Source organism: Xenopus laevis, chromosome 6L (assembly GCF_017654675.1).
Source record: "Xenopus laevis strain J_2021 chromosome 6L, Xenopus_laevis_v10.1, whole genome shotgun sequence".
Taxonomy (NCBI): domain Eukaryota; kingdom Metazoa; phylum Chordata; class Amphibia; order Anura; family Pipidae; genus Xenopus; species Xenopus laevis.
Genome location: NC_054381.1, coordinates 132770439 through 132787664, shown reverse-complemented (window position 1 = coordinate 132787664; position 17226 = coordinate 132770439). Strand labels below are relative to the sequence as shown.

The following is a 17226-nucleotide window of genomic DNA, read 5'->3' as shown; positions in this document are numbered from 1 at the left end:
CTCCTTTAGTATATGGGTCATTAACTTCCTGGCATGTGCCTGTTGTCATGAGAAGGAAGATAAATAATGGGGGGGGCTACCGTTAGGATTAATTCAAGCAAACAAATGTTCATTTACCTGACTTGGTTATATCAAGCTCTGATAACTTCAGAGCCAGTTCACTTGTATTTCCACTTGTAGAGGAGACAAGTATATCATGCAGAGCATTTCTTCTTCCTGTTCTCCCCGAGGCTATGAAATCTTCATAGGTTGATTCCACATCAGTCATTGCTACCAAGTTTCCTCATAGCAATGCCTAAATAAACACAATTACAATTGGATGAGAATATTTAAGCATGTTGCTAAATAAAGTACATATTCTGCTAGACCATAATCTGTTATGTTTTTTTATTTTCATTTGTAGTAATAGAAATATTAAGAGGAAACTGGCTTCCATTTTTCCAAAATGGGTCTAGATTACATGCACAAGAATGCTAATGGAGAGAAGGTAGAGCATAACTGATGGTGAAAGAAGACTAGAGCAGAAATAGAAGCAAGTAAATTAACCTAGAAAGAGAGGGGTCATGTCTCTGTGTGTATTTTAACCATATTTTCCTGTTCATCTAAAAGGCCACAGCTGCTAATTTTCTCTATTGCTGTTAATCAAATTGCCGGTCCTAAATACAAATAGAATTTTACTTGTAGAGTAAAAGCAATTTTCAAACACTTACCTGAATATTGGCCATCCATATTGCATGAAAAAAAAAGCAGATCTAAACATAAATGTATAAACATATCTTTAAACATAAAACCCTGGGTCAAATAAAGATAAGAGCATATATGCTTATTCATTCTTGAGTTAATTAATTCCACCATATTCCTAGTGGAGAAATTGTTAAGCAGTCTTTATTTAGCCCTCCGGACCCATGGACTAAAAATAGCATGCAGCTAGCATGTTCAGTTTGCATGTGCAGCTGCAAGATCAACAAACCACTTGCTATGCCAATGCAGTAACAACAAATACCACTTACCTTTTGATTTGTTCCACGGAAATATTCTCCAAAGAGGCCCGTTGTAGTGTGTATTTACATACAGTATCAAGGCTGGTAGCTTGCAACATCCATTGCAACTGATCTATTTCTGGCTTGATGTGTCATCACCTTTCCAAGTACTGTGACAGCTGTCCCTAGAATTGAAGGTTTGCCCAATTACAAGCAGCAAGACAGCGATTCTGTTTACAGGCAGACAAATCAGTTTTTGATTTTTCAGAAACAAATACATCCATTCAATACCATACTTTACAGAATTGGTAAGATCCTGTTATCCAGCAGTGGAAGTAAACTAAAAAACCAACTTTCTAAATTCTGGTAGACCATAATCTGTAATGTTTTTTTTTTCATTCCTTCCATTCATGGCTTCCGTTATTTCAAAATGAGTCTAGATTACATGCACAAGAATGCTATAGCAGTCAAAGCAAGATTGTTTTCAGTGGAAAGGTTGGTTTGAGGTCAAAGCAAGATTGGTTTAAAGGGTTTGCGCATGGGGAAAGGCCTACCAAAAGTGGTGCCAGATCCCATAAATCTTCCTTGTTCAAAGCCACCCACCACATAGTCCATTTTACATTTCAAAAAAGCAAGAAGGTAAAACGAACTACCTTATATTGGCAAAACCAGGAGAACTGAATTTAAATTCTTCATTCTTAAAAATAACATTCAGAAACTCCAGGAACAAACAGTGGAGGCAAAGAACAACTCCAAAATCTTGGTAAATGCATACAGCCCCATACATTTGCAGTTCTGTGATCTTCAGGAAGCAGTTACCACATGCCAGAGAAAAGCAGATGATAATGAAAATTTAAGGAGAAGGTAATGGTCCAGAATGTGTTTTGGAAAACTGGTTTCAGGTTACTTTTCTTTGCAGTCTCACCTTTGTTTGTAATTGAATGGGCCCATCGCATACCAATGAGCCCCAACAAGAACCGATGAGATTGCTGTATTGGCAAATGTTAAAGTTAGATAATCTCTACTTTGAAAACTCCAGGATCTCCATATAACCTGACTTTTTTCTAGAAATTCAAAGACATTATAGATGGCTATGGGGGGAAAATCTGTAAAGCTGCAAAATTAAAATGAAATTTTAATTTTGAAAATACTCATGCATTAACATGGCTGAATAACAACACATAAAATGCTTTTGCAGTTTAGTAGATAACAAAAGTACCATGGCTACTGAAATACATTATCCTCTATATAATATTCAGTATGGTCTTAATGCTAAATGTAGTATCCGTGCCAACTTGTGATTACAATTTTGGTTGGCATTTTATGGATATGAGAAGTGTCACATAGCTTCCTGCACAGAGAACATTAATATTTTGCATACATGGTATTCTCAATGAGTATATAGACTGCTTCCTGCAAAGTATTTCAGACCACACTCCTGTAAAAGTTACATAGGCAATGGACCAACATAAACACCATAAGAAGAAATAGATATTAAATTCATTACAAGTTACAATTACAATTACCCTTGATAAAGGGCGTGTGAGGCCCGAAACATGTTGTGTGTTTGGTAGTCTGGAACAAATCACTTTGTAGCAGTAAATCTGCCTCTGGATTGCTCTCCTCATTATATTTTATTTATGATTAAATTCATTATGATGATATCATATTAACAATGATCTAATTGATCAATATTCAATAAGCACATTATTTAAATTTCCTTAACTCTGCAAAAACTGTTACCTGGGAGCAGGTCTGAACTGAGAATTAAAATAGGCCCTGGCATTTTAGGTACACAGAGGCCCAATCAGCCCACATAGAAGCCCAAACAGCCCCCACCAGCCCACTAAATATTGACTTTCTATGGGACCTTATAGCAGCTCCTCTGGCATTTGCCAGAACCCACAGATTGCCATTCTGGGCCTGCCTAGGAGGCCTTTAAATCATACACCTCAGCGGTATCTTTTATAATAATCATTTCAGTTTTTTGCTCTTTGCAGGCCACGCCCTCTCACCCCCTATCTTTTAAAGGAGGCCTTCTCTCTAGGATTGGAGACACATTTTTTTCAACTTTGGCATCATACAGCAGCATTTCAATTTGTTCATTTTTTTGATCTATGAACTAGGGATTTCTTAGACAAGCAACAGATAGTAGATGGGCATAAGTTATGTGGTTTTAAGGATTTCATGTACTTTCAGCTGAGACACTGTGTTAAATCTGTATGTAGAACTATGAAACTGCCTGATTTGACATCATTTGAACATTTATGTACCATAGTCGAGGAGAGAAGGCCATATATCCCAGCGATATAATGTAATAAATTAGACAGATTTAGATTCCCACATTACAATTGACGAGCTAAAAAGGATATGGGTCAATGCTACAAAGACCTCTATATGCACATCCATTAAAGAAAATATTTATAAGATATAGTTCGGATGGTACACCCTGGCTCTTCTACATAAACTCTTCCCTTAGGTGCCACTGAATTGCTGACGATATGGAGCAACACCAGCAACATTGTTTCATATATTCTGGACCTGCCCCCAAAATAACCTTCCTCATGGTCTGTGGAAAGAGACTTGGTGGCAAAATCCTTAGAGCTGGGAAGAGAACACAAAAAGTACTAAATTGCATATTTACAGCACGTGGTGCTTAATAGCTGCACGATGGAAGGACCCCGCTCCTCCTTCCTTTTGAGACCTAATAAATAGAATAAAACAAGGGAGGCACATGGACTAGTAAACTGCACCTCACTAGCATTAGAGGAAGACTGGTTCATGTGGAATACTTATTACAATGAGCTAAAACATAATGTATAACTGCAGAAATCTGTGGCTATCCATATTCATATACTGGCCCCAACTATCCTATGCTACAATATAAGTAGGCAACTTGCCATTCCTGGAAAGAGTGGTCAAGCAGAGAATTCTAAAACAGTCTCCCAAACAGGGCCATGGAACAATAACAATATCATCAGACTGTGTTAGTCCTGTACCTTTATATGGGCCATGCTACCTTGTACCACACAACATATTTCTATTTGTTTGTATTTACTGTGGTATTTGCTTCTTTTATGCAAATCAAATTAAAAATCCAGTTGATTAAAAAAAATTATATTAAACAATGTGATACCTACAGACTTATCTAATAGTGAAATAATAACTTTGTTTGAAAAAAGACAGACCTCCATCAAGTTCAACCTTCTATATATGAAACCTGCCTAACTGCTAATTGATCCAGATTTATGCAAAAATCCTGAAGCCTCTTCACTTTGCCTCAGTGGTGGAAATATTCCTTCCTGACTCCAAGATGGCAATGAACTGTGTACTAAGATTTATTTTCAGTAACCCTGTATTTTCTCACTTGCTAAAAAGCCATTCAACCCCTTCTTGAAACTAATATCTGCCAGTACAAGCAGTTCAGGAAGAGAATTACACAACTTTAAAGAACGTCTCGTTTCTTCTTATCGGAGTTGATACTCTTGTTTCTGCTGGAAGGACCTACTGATAAATTACATATTAGAACGTTTATTATATGGTCCCCTTCTATATTTATAATATTTATCTATCATCTATCTATCTATATTTATATACTGTATTTAATAACAATCAATGGAAAGTTGTGCTTACCACTAATTTTTAAAACCATTAGGCTTGAACCTTAAATTTGAAAGCAGCAAGTAAGTTGCAGGTAAAACTTAGTCCCTGTGTAAAATGTATAATGAAGCAATAGAATTCTTAATGAATCAGATGCAAGTTGATTGTAGGACTCGCCATAGCAGGGATGACTTTGACGTAGTTGGCCAGCTTAAATATATTGAAATATATGGACAAACAATCCCTGTTTTGTTTAAAGGGTAAGGCATTTTTAGTAGCTGTATGCACAAAATGTCTCAATGTCCTAAATATATTGATAATTGGTTGAATGCAGAGGACCTCTTGTATTTGTCTATATGTATTTTGTGGCCACAGCCTCATTGCACCCCCACCTAATGGTTTTAAAAATTAGTGGTGAGCACAAACTCCCTTGTTTGTTATAGTTATACAGGAGCAGTGACCAGCTCCATGTTGTAGCTCCCACCCTTCCCAGCTTTAGTCAGGTGATCCCACTGGTGTCTAATAAAAGGGCAGCCATGTTTGGTAGTTTTAACCTTGAAAGCAGCTAGTAAGTTGCAGGTAAAACTTAGTCCCTGTGTAAAATGGCTATTGAAGCAATAGAACTCTTAATAAATCAGATAAAACAAAACTCCTCCTTTTCATACAAACCAAGGACTTCCCACTCTCACTTAGTCTATCTTTCCTTTCTACTGCTGGCAGCTGGGGACATTTCCCCAAACCCTGGCCCTTACCCCATCCCAGTTATATCACGGCCACGAGCTCCTTCTCTCCGGAGCAATTTCAAACAGTACAGAACACTTACTCCTATACCCAAAAACCCAGTTAATCTTTCATGTGCTCTCTGGAATGCCAGATCTGTTTGCAACAAACTCACCGCTATACACGACCATTTCATTGCAAATTCCTTTAACCTACTTGCGCTTACTGAAACCTGGCTCTCTCCTACTGACACTGCCTCACCTGCTGCCCTCTCCTATGGGGGCCTTCACCTTACTCATACTCCCAGACCTGGTAACAGAACTGGAGGTGGGGTGGGTTTGCTTCTCTCTCCCCGCTGTACTTTTAAAGTTCTTCCACCTGTTCCCTCTTTATCATTCTCCTCATTTGAGGCTCACTGCATTAGGCTCTTTTCTCCTGTTTCACTCTGCATTGCTGTCATATATCAACCACCAGGACCAACTGCACAATTTCTGGACAACTTTGCTGCTTGGCTTCCTTACTTTCTTTCATCTAACATCCCATCCATCATATTAGGTGACTTTAATATACCCGTTAACAACATCAACAACTCTTCTGTCTCTAAACTTCTTTCACTAACCTCCTCCCTAGGCTTATCTTTGTGCTCAGACTCCCCCTCTCACTCCAATGGTAATGCTCTGGATCTCATATTTACCAGACTCTGTTCAACCACCAATTTTACTAACTCCCCATTTCCCCTCTCTGATCACAATATGCTCACATTTCAACTCTCACTAACTCCCTCCTCACCCCCTGCTATTCCCCAAACACGTACTTACCGTGACTTGCAAGCTGTAGACGTGTCACATCTCTCTTCTTCCTTTGACTCTCTTCACTCTAATATCTCAGCCATCTCATGTCCTAATGTGGCTACCTCTGTCTACTATAGTACTCTCACCACTGCCCTAAATGAGCTTGCTCCTATAAAAACTAAACATTCTCGACCCAAACCACTTCAACCTTGGCATACTGCTCATACAAAAGCGCTCCAAAGACACTCACGTGCACTTGAGCGTCGCTGGCGCAAATCCCGTTCAGAATCAGACTTTTGGAGCTACAAATCTGCCCTGCGCTCCTTTAACACCAGCCTCTTCCAAGCCAAACAAACATACTTTACTTCACTCATTAACTCCCTTTCTAAAAAACCAGCACAACTTTTCTCCACCTTTAACACTCTCCTTTCCCCTTCTCCACCCCCTCCGTGCACATCTGTCTCTGCTCAAGATATTGCTGAGCACTTCAAAAACAAAATTGACACTATCAGAAGGGACATTACACTTCTCAACCCCCCTAGACTTCCACCACCCTCCCTCCACACTGCCCAGTCTCTCCTGTGCTCCTTCACCCCTGTCACTGATGAGGAAGTCTCAAAGCTTCTGGCCTCTTCTCACCTTACCACCTGCCCGCTTGATCCAATTCCCTCAAAACTTCTCCGCAATACCAATCCTTGTCTAATCAAAGCCTTAACTCACCTATTTAATCTTTCGCTCTCAACTGGACTGTTTCCTTCTCAACTAAAACATGCTCTTGTCACCTCCATTCTGAAAAAACCCTCTCTTGATCCCTCCAATCTTGACAACCTCCGACCTATCTCTCCTGCTACCTTTCATCTCTAAACTACTTGAGCGCCTAGTCTACAACCGACTTACCTCATTCCTCTCTGACAATAACCTGCTGGACCCCCTACAATCTGGTTTTAAGCCACAACACTCCACGGAAAATGCCCTGACTCGACTAACTAATGACCTTTTAACCGCTAAAGCCAACAATCATTTCTCACTACTAATACTGCTTGACCTCTCAGCCGCATTTGACACTGTAGATCACCCTCTCCTTCTCCAGTCCCTCCAGTCGCTTGGCCTTCGTGACACAGCCCTGTCCTGGTTCTCTTCTTACATCACCAATCGTTCCTTCAGTGTCTCCTACAATGGAGTATCATCTTCTCCCCTACCTCTTTCTGTTGGAGTTCCTCAAGGCTCTGTCCTGGGACCATTACTATTCTCCCTCTATACTTCCTCCCTTGGCAAATTAATAAATTCATATGGTTTCCACTACCACCTCTATGCTGACGATACTCAGATCTATCTCTCATCTCCTGATCTCAACCCAGAACTCCTAACTCGCGTCTCCTCCTGCCTGTCCGCTATCTCTACCTGGACTATTCTCCCTCTATACTTCCTCCCTTGGCAAATTAATAAATTCATATGGTTTCCACTACCACCTCTATGCTGACGATACTCAGATCTATCTCTCATCTCCTGATCTCAACCCAGAACTCCTAACTCGCGTCTCCTCCTGCCTGTCCGCTATCTCTACCTGGATGTCGCAACGTTACCTTAAATTAAACCTCTCTAAAACTGAAATGGTTCTCTTTCCTCCAATTAACACCAGTAGCATCCCCGAAGTATCCATCATAGTTAACAATTCCACTATCACCCCCTCTCCCCAGGCCCGGTGCCTTGGGGTTATCCTAGATTCTGCCCTGTCATTCACTCCTCATATCCAGTCACTTATTAAATCATGTCACTTCCACCTAAGGAACATATCCAAAATACGATCATTTATCACCCAAGACGCTGCCAAAATTCTTATTCACTCTCTCATCATATCGCGTCTAGACTACTGCAACTCTCTTTTAATTGGCCTCCCCCTCCAGAGACTGTCACCTCTCCAGTCCATAATGAACACTGCTGCGAGGCTCATACACCTCAGCAACCGCTCCTCCTCTGCCTCGCTATTCTGTCAATCCCTGCACTGGCTTCCGTAACCTTTCAGAATCAAATTCAAATTAATGACACTGACTTTCAAAGCACTTCACAACTCTGCTCCACCCTACATCTCTGAACTCATCTCTATATACTCACCCACTCGCTTACTACGCTCCTCTACTGACCTGCTACTCAACTCTTCTCTCATTACCTCCTCACATGCTCGCATTCAAGACTTTGGAAGGGCTGCACCCCTCCTCTGGAACGCTCTCCCACGGTCTGTCCGACTTTCTCCCAACCTTTCTGCTTTCAAAAAATCTCTGAAAACGCACTTCTTTCGAGAAGCCTACCCTCACTCTGCTTAACTACCAAACGCAACACCACATACAGTACCACATTTCTCACCCACTTACTTCGATTTTGCCCACTCCCACACCTTGTGTATTACTCCCTTCCCTTTAGACTGTATGCCTATGCATAGGGCCTTCCTCACCTCTTTGTACCTGTATTGATTGTGATGTTTGTTACTCCATATATTCTATATATGTAATTCATGTGATGTAGTTGTATAATCACATTTACTTTACAGTGCTACGCAATATGTTGGCGCTATATAAATACATGTTAATAATAATAATAATGATATTTGATTAAAGGACAAGCCATACCAGGGATGACTTTGACGTTGTTGGACAGCTTAAATAGTATGGGGAGGTGGCTCTCTCCTTAATGCTTGCTCTCCCAACCCCCATTCGATGGTGTTTTTGGAAGAGATCATGCTAAATAAAGAGAAAAGCAGGTATGGTCTTTCTCCCCCCAAAAATAACACTTTTTTCACTTAGGTAGGACTGACGCATGGACACTGCCTTGACGGGGCGCGTCCGCTTATGCATATTTTGTACAAACTTTGTAACTAAAAGTGTCTTTTTTACTAGTTACAGTTCAGCTGTGCAAAAATAGGTTTCTCTTGGAGTGCTGGGGTTAAACTTTGTGTAATTTGTTTATCAAGCCTCACCCACGTGCACCCAATAAAAAGGGATGAGCTGCAGTTTATTGTGTTTTATATATATATATATATATATATATATATATATATATATATATATATATATATATATATATATATTCACAAATCCAAGGTGCACACCGTTGACTAGGTTTTTGCCCGGGTACCAGCATAAAGGATATATAGAACATAAAGCAGGATGCGGCACTCACAGGGACAATAAAGACTGGTCCAATAAAAAACAAGTCCGTGTGAGTGCCGCATCCTGCTTTAAGTTAAATATATATATATATATATATATATATATATATATATATATATATATATATATATATATATATATATATATATATATATATATACATAATTTCCCTTTAGCACCTCTTCCCCAGTATAAAGAACGCTAACTCGTCCAGTATTTCTTCATAACTGAGACTTTTCCTTTACCTAAAATTATTTTTTAAAGATTTCCCTTTCCTTGCACAAATCTTTACCCAGCTGAAAACCTTCTTTACCTTTGTATCTGCTGGCTGACAATGCTTGCTACAGCCAAGTTTATTATCTACAAGTATCCCTTGCTTCTTCTCTATATGAAGTTGCCTAACACAGGGATTCTAGAAAGGTTTTCTCCCCTGTTGCCTTTATTGTTTGCGTTGGTATGTAGACATTTGCGCAGTACACAAAATGAATCCAAATGTATGCTGATGATACTCATATACATATCTGATCTATTCTGACATCACCCACATATTTTTATAATCTCATGGAGGACTTCTCACAGAGTTTTATTTTCATGGTTTCTATAAATGCTCTCCATACATATAGTACAAGTCACCTTGGCCATACTTAGATGACTGAAAACTCACTGGAGGCTTGTAATATATATCAATTTTGTGCAAGTAGATGATATATTATTCTTTATATTATTACTTTAGTAATAATACTCTATATTACAGACTGTTTCAGGAAGTTTTGCAGTTTTACTACATTCATTCAGCAAGGCTGTGTCCCCTATCGTAGTCTGTATGCTAAGGCAGTTATAAAATATAAAGGTATGGGACCTGCTATTCAGAATGCTCAGGACCTGGGGTTTTCAGATAAAGATCTTCATACCTTAAGTCTACTAGAAACTCATGCTGTTTGTGCATGATTTATCCTCAGAGAAGGGTCATCAGCAGATACAATTTTCAGTTGAACAGACCAATTGATAGGCTTGAAGGATGGTTTGTTGAAACTACTCACCTAAATGAGATATACTGTACATGCCTAGACAGTAAGCGGCACGGTTTGCATGGCCAAACTGCTTGACCAAATCTTGGCACAAATTGTCAGCCTTAGGTGTTTCCATTAAGGCAATTGAAAAGAATATATCCATACTATCAGTTTGCACTAAACTATGAAGTTATTGAATGATGTTGGTAAGTCTGCTTAACACTACAGTGGCAGCTAAGCATAGCAATGACAGATGAGCTTCGCTGTTGATTATGCTACACTAATCCATCTAGGTGGTGGATCAGGAGCTTGATGAAAAGTAAGCTCCAGTCATATACTACACTGTGTAAGATACTGTATATTATTAAAATAGTCATCAACATTTCATCAATGATCATTTGTTAGGTTACTGTAGGTCATTACTCTACAGTTTACTATTTGAGTAGCTTTTTGCAGGGTCATTTGTTGCTGAAGGAACAAGTGACTCATTTTCAGCTGATATCTGTTATACTAGATACTGATATAGAACAGGTGGTGTTTTGTATAAGACTGAAGTGAAAATGATAAATGGCATAACAGCTTTTCTGTTATAAAAAAAAGTCCAAGTGACTTTCTACCCAGGGAATGCATCTAACAATGCATGGTTTAAATTCTTAATATATATTTTCTTATAGCATAAGCTTGCGGTAGTTTGAATGAAACATAACAGTGACATTAAAATGTAATGTACTGACAGAATGAATAATAGAGATGTTTCAGGACCAAGAATGTCTTGTATTCTTTTGTCCTATGGGTCCCAGGATTCATTCTGTCTCTGTGCTTATTCCTGGTACAAGAGGCAGTATAAAGACCTCATACGTGGGATGTACCACAGCCATAATATTTGGATTCAGTTCGATCAATTTTGCTAAAAAAAAATTGTCATTTTCAGTTGCTCAGAGCTGCAAATTCACATGGTTTTAAGGGTAGGTTACACGGACGTCTTCGTGAATCCTGATCCAAATCCTGGTTTATTTACACCCTTCTTTTAGGCAGTTAAACCAAGCACAAAATTATGAAGCACAGGGGTGTACCAGTATAGACATTTGTGTGCCAGCAACATTTTAGAGAGAGTACCCCTATTACTACACCCAATACTAAACCTATGTTCCCAAAACCATCTGTTTTTTTTAACCTGACCCTCAACTATCAAACTGCATATTCCCCTTTATACTACAGTTTATCTCTTATTAGCTGGTGATAGATGTATTTTAAATAGGATGCTAAGGCCCCATAAACAGGTGTTGACTAAACCCTATAGCTGTGTTAAAAGCACAAAATGGACAAAAAAAAACACATTATACATTGGATAATGTGATAAAAGTTAGTGCAATCAGTACAACTTCTGGTTATTATTTTTAATGTCACGGTGCATGTTCGCCAGCAGCCATTTCATACTGGATCATACATACACCCTGCTAATGTAACAAAAGGCACTGGGGCTCATTTATAAACTTTGCGCAGTGAAAATATGTTACCTGGTTACATTTATAAAGCTGAATAAGAGCAAACAGAGTTGCGAATTTGTTTTTCACACTGCGAATGTCTATAAGAGATTTTTAAATATGGGAAAAATCGCAAATTGCAAATATTTATGCGCACACTCTGCGTTTGAATTACGCCACAACTTTGGTGGTGGAAAAAATATTCGCAAAACAGTTTTGCAAATTTAACTGTCACCGCTATTTTCTAGCACAACAACCTCGCAAAGTGCCTGACCCATCTCATCTGTGAGTCATTTGCGAAAATTTAGTCACAATGAGAATTCCAAAGACCGGAAAGACGGTCACAGCTGTGCAATACTTTAGCGTTCAGGAAAAAGCATGGGAAAAACAACCTTTTGCGAATAAATATGCACTGCGCGTACTGAGTTCGTACACAGGCCTAGTAAACTGTAGCCATGGTAAATTTTATGAGAATCCAATCACCCTGCCTGTATGCTTTTGGAGTCTGTTTGAAAGGAACCAGAGTACCCAGAGGAAAGCAAAGGAGACACAGCAAGAGCATACAAACTTCTTGCAGATAGTACCCTATGATAGTGGAACATGGAATGCTGCTCTTTCCAATTGATTCATTTTGAACACATTTTTCACAATGGAAGCATTTATTTAGCAGTAAAGAACAAAATGTTATTATTTTCAAAATCCCTTATTGATCACCCTCATTTCCCTTGAAATATTTTGCCAGAACCACAAGACAAAGATCTCTTTATTTTAAGGCATGCGAGTTTGACCTACGGAATTCTCTTTTAGCAGACCACACATTCTGTCTATAGCTCTGCTGTACAACAATTTATTCCAACTGTTGAACCAGATTGCAGTGTTTATGTTTATAGAATACACTGTGCATTCCAAATCTGCACAACAAAGCTCACCCAGCAAGTTAAATTAGCAAATATTTATCAAAAGATATCATGAGTAAAGCCAAGGAATTCAGTAACAGATAACTGTGGGTGGTTAAGCATTATTAGCAAATGGCACTCTTCTGGATTTGATTAATGTTCCTATAAAGGGGGTACAGCACTGATCCCAAGGCTAAAGTCACACGTGGAGTTTTTTTGCCCACGACGAAACATAAGTGCCCAATCGCCTCTGCTTCCTGATGTTTACTTTGTATGCATATTTTATTTTTAGAGCAACACTTTTGTAAAAGACAGAGGTCAATGCAATTAAATATAAATACATTAAAGTTAAAGGAAGTCTCTGCCCCATAGACCTTACAATCTAGGCAGGTGGAAACAAACAGTGGCTGTCATTGTATCATATGTGTAGGAGTTATGCGAGTGTTCCAAGAGAAAGCATTTGAGTTTATTATTGCAGAGAGGGAAAACTCTCTCATTTGGCATTCCAAATGTAAGGAGCAGCAGGAGAGAAAGTTTTTAAGTAATTTTAGCAATGCAGGTGTCAGGGAGCTGTTAACTGGTTACCTTCCCATTGTTCTGTTGATAGGCTGCTGGGGGGAAAGGGAGGGGACGATATCACTTAAATTGCAGTGCAGCAGTAAAGAGTGACTGAAGTTTATCAGAGCACAAATCACATGATTTAAGGCACCTGGGAAACCGAGAGCATGTCTAGCCCCAAATTTTAACATTAAATATAGAAAAATCTGTTTTAATGCAAGATTCTACTGGAGGAGTGCTCTTACTGACTCCCTTTAATTGCCACCCTGGTTCATTACCAGGAAAACCTCATGTATTGGTAATTTTGCTCAGCACGGTGAACCTTTCCACAGGACAGCTTTTCTGTGGAAAGTCATCTCTAATATTTAAGATGGACTTGTGGAACAGAGTGTCTGTCCTGCCTGTTCCTTCCATAAGACTCAAGCTTCTAGGACCTGACAACAAAACTCATTGAAAAGAGAAAAAACTCTCTGTTTAGCAATACCTTTTCTGTGACATACATCTCCTACTGGGGAAAATTTTAAGGTAAAACATACAATTTCAGATACATGCAAGGCAAAACATTATTTGATTTCAGTATATTCATTCATTTCATATATTCATGCTAGGGGATAAATGGAGATTCACATTGGAAGGCATATTATTCAATCAGGTTCACAACGCAAAACTTACATGCATGCATTCTACATCAGCATTAATTAAAAATCAATTCCAATTTGTTAACTTTCTGCAATGTTTTGATAATTTCTGATGCCCCCTAAACTAAGCTTCTCAACAGCAGTGTAGAGAAACAGTCATTTTGAAGCTAAAGATCCTTACTGTTATATGGCTGCTAGACCTCTTGGGTGGGACAATTAGTTTATATCATTATATTATATGTATTATAACATTTCTATCCATATTGCTTTTTATTGTTTAATTCTCCTTTAATGAACAGCTCCGTTGATCAGGAGCCAAGTTCATGCATCATCATCCTTGACTTAGTCTTGAAGAGCAGGTACAATAAAAGTATCAGCAAAATAATATGAGTCAGATGAAACATGATCAGTATACCAACAGGAAATGTGATACTCTTTTATAGAAGGTACAACTGATACTTGTCTATGTGTTTTTTACCCACAATGCATTGTGCTTTGAGAGTAATGAAGAAATGTCGACATGGTTTGTCTGATTCCTGTGAAATATCGCAATGAATCAGCAGTGAATGGAGACCAGTCTAGTGCACTAAGAATGATGAAAGCAGATATCTGGTTGCTGTTTTTGGAAATATTGCTCATGAAATTAAAACAATCACCAGTATGGTTGCTCCTTCAATGAGGTAAGAAGAGAACCTTGTTTCAGGTGGCAGTGAGCGGTTAAAGCCATCCATAACTTTAAGAGCTGAATTTCTGGTTTTCAAACTGGAAATTCGGCTCTGCAAGTGCAGCAAGCACATCATCGCTCTCTGCATTTGTGATGCAGCCCCCCTTTGACCCGCTCCTTCACTAAAGTTTTAAATGCGGACAGGAGGGGGGGAGGCGGCAGCCCCAAAAAATGTTGCTGATTACCTTGGTTAAAGCACTGATGTCTCAAGTCATGGCTCTTTCTTTCCAAGTATATTCATTTTTCCAAAACATTAGTAGACTGGGAAAATGAAAGGTCTTTGTTAACCATCACTGCAATGTATAAAACAAAATGTTATCAAGATCTTACACTCTCTATGGTGAACTTTTTAAAAAAAATTATGTATAGCCAACACTACACCAAGCAGTGCGTCAACAAAGAAGAAATAAAAGATCAGGACCTCCTTCAGCTGTAGAGCTGCTCTTCACCTATTGTGGCCCTACATTGTATAATCAGACCAGAGACTGGTCCCCTTTGATGTCCAGTGTTTCAGTTCTTCTTCACATGACTTTAGAACTGACTGCAATCTAAGAAAGGTCTAATCACTTATGTTTTCCTGTTATAGAAGGAATAAACCATGAATATATTTTAATGAATAGAAAAAACCAACCGGTGAGTGCTATAAACATTTTAATGCTTTGTTTCCTAACCTTGGGTTCCCAGATGTTACTGGACTACAACTCTCAGGGTGCTTTAAACCTTGATTATATGTACTGCGAGCTGTAGTTACCCAAAGTTAAGAAATAGGACCTTAACTACTATGCCATTGCAAACTGATGGTCCAAGGATTTATTGTGTAAACATTGTATGTGCTTAAAATACTTTTTTTTAGGTGAATAATGCTTTGATCTTTCTTCAAATGTAGAATGGTTAGAATGATTTAGGATCCCCGACTTTTTATGGACAGGAAGTGTACAGGAGGCTCTGTTTGGCACTACACCTATTTTTTATGCAACCAAAACTTGTCTCCAAACCAGGAATTAAAAATAAGTACCTGCTTTGAGGTCACTGGGAGCAACATTCATGGGGTTGGTGAGCAACATGTTGAACGCAACCCACTGGTTGGGGATCACTGATTTACGGTATCCATATCTGCCTTACATAGTCAGAGTATGCACAAAATCCCCATGGTTTCTACCCAGGACCCCAGCTGTGCAGTTATCCAGTCACAGCATACGAAACTGTGTCTTGTTGCTTCAGTTGTGCAGGTACAGCAGCAAAGGCAATAATGTGTGTGCCTTTAAGAGTTGGAGACAAGGGAAGTTTGGGCCCCCAAATCACTACACTTCTCAGGACTTAACCCAGTCTTAATTCATCTGTGAGATACATTTCATACAATCCATGCTCCTTAATCAACGTTGTGTAATCCTAAATCCCTACGACTAGTCATTTAATCCATACTACGTAACTGAAAACACTAAAATAATACTAGATACCCCATGAACCCTGCATTATTTGTTTTCTCGTGTGTTTTTTACTAGACAATTTTTTTTGTACATCTATGGATATTTTTAATGTATCTGTTATTTAAGAGCTGGCAGATGCTGTTGCTTGGCAACAATGCATGGCCTACTTGGTACCCTCTTTATGGACCAATAGCTCTCAGGAATGTTCCTACTGTACACATGCCACAAACAGGGACATTGTATGGTTTCAATAATTAATCATCTAACAAACAGACTTCAATTTCTGCTTAGCTCTTCTTCTACAGTACACGGACCCCTACTGTTTCATGTCAAGACAAAAGGTAATTTCCTCCTATTGTGCCTTTTATATCTCTGTATGTGACAAACAGCAATTAGAGAGGCTAAGGGCTTGCTTAGCATAAAACAAAGAATGTTTTTTTATCCCTAGGTCACGGCAAGCTCTCTTGGTAATTCTGCCAGTCTCTCTAGAAAAAGCCGCTCTGATTGCCCACTCTGAATGTGCCTGTGACACAAGCTATTTTGAACAAAAAGTACATCAGCCATTTCATTTAACTTCATCAAATGATATGTCAGATGCAAGAAAAATGAATCTTACCTTTTTTATCTTCTGCCACAGAAATCTCCAGCACAGCAGGGCTTCTCCGTTCAGCTCTTATATTGCTCAGCTGCTGTTGCAAAGGCTTGATAACGTGATATTAAGAGGCAGACTTCTTCGACCAGACAGCAGCTGCTGATTCTCTTTTTTTGGAGGCTTTTGTCACGCCTGTCTACAGCTCCCTGTTTTTTTTCTTCATATAACTTTATTGGTATGGATTAAGAAATTGAATCAACGGTGATTGGAAAAAAGGTCTCTGCATAGTCTGCATGCATATGTGCACTAGAAGTTTCCTAAGCAAATAAATCCGGGAATGAAGGATAAAAGTGTGTACACAAGCCCACTGTTACTGCTGCAATGGATTCTTTTGTATTCTTTGAGACTCAGCAAATATGCAGTGAAAAGGATCCAGATGTAGTTGTTTTTATAGATTTAAACTGCCAAATCCAGGTTTAAAAAACAATAAAAAATGGGAAGATGCCTACAAAGTTTAAATGAGTAAATCATTTAGCCAACCATATTTTAGATGTTCTCTGTTCAACAAAGAGTGTTTGCTATTAAGAGTTTAAAAATAATTAAAAAAAATCTTTGTCCCTTCTAGGCGTTCTCTGCTCTATT

General features: G+C 38.8%; 1 long non-coding RNA gene across 1 annotated transcript; it reads right to left on the bottom strand.

Moving 5' to 3' along the window:
* Nucleotides 1–709: 709 nt before the first annotated feature.
* Nucleotides 710–16962, bottom strand: pkia.L. Its single transcript, XR_005961995.1, has 3 exons — nt 16609–16962; nt 1011–1165; nt 710–752 (listed from the first exon to the last, which is right to left on the bottom strand). It is a non-coding gene; the product is annotated as a protein kinase (cAMP-dependent, catalytic) inhibitor alpha L homeolog (long non-coding RNA).
* Nucleotides 16963–17226: the final 264 nt, after the last annotated feature.